The 2500-nt window shown below is 50.1% G+C and overlaps 5 non-coding genes across 5 annotated transcripts; 3 read left to right on the top strand and 2 right to left on the bottom strand.

Moving 5' to 3' along the window:
• The first annotated feature begins 138 nt into the window (after nucleotides 1-138).
• TRNAW-CCA (transfer RNA tryptophan (anticodon CCA)) lies at nucleotides 139-210 on the top strand. Its single transcript has one exon. It is a non-coding gene; the product is annotated as a tRNA-Trp (tRNA).
• A 71-nt stretch (nucleotides 211-281) lies between these two features.
• TRNAG-GCC (transfer RNA glycine (anticodon GCC)) lies at nucleotides 282-352 on the bottom strand. Its single transcript has one exon. It is a non-coding gene; the product is annotated as a tRNA-Gly (tRNA).
• A 1165-nt stretch (nucleotides 353-1517) lies between these two features.
• Nucleotides 1518-1591, top strand: TRNAN-GUU (transfer RNA asparagine (anticodon GUU)). Its single transcript has one exon. It is a non-coding gene; the product is annotated as a tRNA-Asn (tRNA).
• Nucleotides 1592-1834: 243 nt separating this feature from the next.
• Nucleotides 1835-1906, top strand: TRNAW-CCA (transfer RNA tryptophan (anticodon CCA)). The gene has a single exon. It is a non-coding gene; the product is annotated as a tRNA-Trp (tRNA).
• A 71-nt stretch (nucleotides 1907-1977) lies between these two features.
• TRNAG-GCC (transfer RNA glycine (anticodon GCC)) lies at nucleotides 1978-2048 on the bottom strand. Its single transcript has one exon. It is a non-coding gene; the product is annotated as a tRNA-Gly (tRNA).
• Between the last annotated feature and the right edge of the window lie 452 nt (nucleotides 2049-2500).

Raw genomic sequence — 2500 nt, 5'->3', positions numbered from 1 at the left:
CTCTCTGCACCTGCACTCAATTTCATCAATAGGATGGAAAACAAAAAGCCAAACCTTGTAATACAACCCTAGGCAGATAAGGAGGTGGGCAAAAATGAAAAGGCTCACAACATTTGCTGATGTGACTCCAAAAGCAAGGACCTCGTGGCGCAACGGTAGCGCGTCTGACTCCAGATCAGAAGGTTGCGTGTTCAAATCACGTCGGGGTCACTGTTTCCCATTTTATGCCCCACTGAGTTCCCATATTTGATTTAGAAAGCAAAGTCAAAAGAACACAGCCTTGCATTGGCCGGGAATCGAACCCGGGCCTCCCGCGTGGCAGGCGAGAATTCTACCACTGAACCACCAATGCTTCACATGTGTAGCTTAGAGACAGAGCTCTGTCCAAGACAGTGATGAGGCGCACGCACTCAAATTGCACACCTATGAACAAAGTGTGTGCAACAGACATTGGAATGCCAACGTTTCACATGATGGCAAGAATCAGATGCAGGAGACTATAAGTATGAATGTTTTTGCATTTGCTGAGGTCACTGGCTTGGGACTAGTGTTGTGCTTATCAGGGCATGATGGCAGGCTGCTCCCGACAGAAGTGGCTCATAGAAGGCAGCCTCCAGATCACCAGCACTATTGTGTTTCAGATCATGTCACTGAACTCTCCTCCTTAAAAATCCTTCCCACTGTCTTTGCCAAATTCCCTGTCCTCCCCGAAATGCTGGGGTGAAACGGGCAGAGTTCTGCGCCCTGCGTCCCTAACGCGCTCCCAACGCGCTCCCAACGCGGCCTACAGCCCTGGTCGGGCACAGCCCTGGTCGGGCTTAGACCACTGGGGCCTCTGGAGAGCAAGACCTCCAGAAGCCTATGGTCAGGCCTATTGCACAGGCATTTTGTGCCTGGCCATTCCGGGATTGTTGTGTTTCAAGGTCCAGCCATCAATACTAATGTGATGGCTTTCCCTGAGAACCCTCATGTCCCTGTCCTCCCAAGAGCCCGAGCTTTTATGTAAAATAAGGTGTGCACCTTGGGCCTTCCCCTTTGCGCTCTCTGCCTCCTCTCTTTCTCCAAAGCTGAGCTCTGCAGGTAAATGTATCTATCTGAGTGAGGGGCTAGGGAGGGCCTTGCCCAGCAGTCTTACAAAGCAAGAGTTCAGAGAAAGCACCTGCTCTGGGAAGGAGACTCCGCTCACAGAGAAGACAAGTCTAACATGCCACAGTGAAGATTGGATGGGCAAGACACACGCCTGACAGGCTGGTAGAACACCACCAGAGGAGCAGATAGCTACGCTAAGAAGGCCACAGAAAAGTCATACATGTATCTCATACACTGGGACTGGTTGTAATACTGGCCCTAACACCATTAGACAGTAGTCTGCGCATCATAACACCCAACAGTGACAAGACACTAAGCAAATGGCAAATGCTGCGTAGGATAAAGATGCCTTATATAACACAAGCTCAAGGCAGGCGCGCACACATAAAGATATATGTTGAGTCTCAGGAGATGTGCTTTTGGCTCTAGTCTCTTTGGCGCAATCGGTTAGCGCGTTCGGCTGTTAACCGAAAGGTTGGTGGTTCAAGCCCACCCAGGGACGTTTCCTTTTGCATGCATGAAGCACTTTAATAAATCATAGTAATGTGCCTTTGGTCTAGAGCTCCTGCGTGAGACCCTTTCCCTGAACATTTCAATCCTCTGCGTTCTCTCTGCACCTGCACTCAATTTCATCAATAGGATGGAAAACAAAAAGCCAAACCTTGTAATACAACCCTAGGCATATAAGGAGGTGGGCAAAAATGAAAAGGCTCACAACATTTGCTGATGTGACTCCAAATGCAAGGACCTCGTGGCGCAACGGTAGCGCGTCTGACTCCAGATCAGAAGGTTGCGTGTTCAAATCACATCGGGGTCACTGTTTCCCATTTTATGCCCCACTGAGTTCCCATATTTGATTTAGAAAGCAAAGTCAAAAGAACACAGCCTTGCATTGGCCGGGAATCGAACCCGGGCCTCCCGCGCGGCAGGCGAGAATTCTACCACTGAACCACCAATGCTTCACATGTGTAGCTTAGAGACAGAGCTCTGTCCAAGACAGTGATGAGGCGCACGCACTCAAATTGCACACCTATGAACAAAGTGTGTGCAACAGACATTGGAATGCCAACGTTTCACATGATGGCAAGAATCAGATGCAGGAGACTATAAGTATGAATGTTTTTGCATTTGCTGAGGTCACTGGCTTGGGACTAGTGTTGTGGTTATCAGGGCATGATGGCAGGCTGCTCCCGACAGAAGGGGCTCATAGAAGGCAGCCTCCAGATCACCAGCACTATTGTGTTTCAGATATTGTCACTGAACTCTCCTCCTTAAAAATCCTTCCCACTGTCTTTGCCAAATTCCCTGTTCTCCCCGAAATGCTGGGGTGAAACGGGCAGAGTTCTGCGCCCTGCGTCCCTAACGCGCTCCCAACGCGGCCTACAGCCCTGGTCGGGCACAGCCCTGGTCG

Source organism: Triturus cristatus, chromosome 4_2, assembly GCF_964204655.1.
Source record: "Triturus cristatus chromosome 4_2, aTriCri1.1, whole genome shotgun sequence".
Taxonomy (NCBI): Eukaryota; Metazoa; Chordata; class Amphibia; order Caudata; family Salamandridae; genus Triturus; species Triturus cristatus.
Note: the sequence above shows the minus strand (reverse complement) of the source record. Positions and strands in the feature narration are given on the sequence as shown.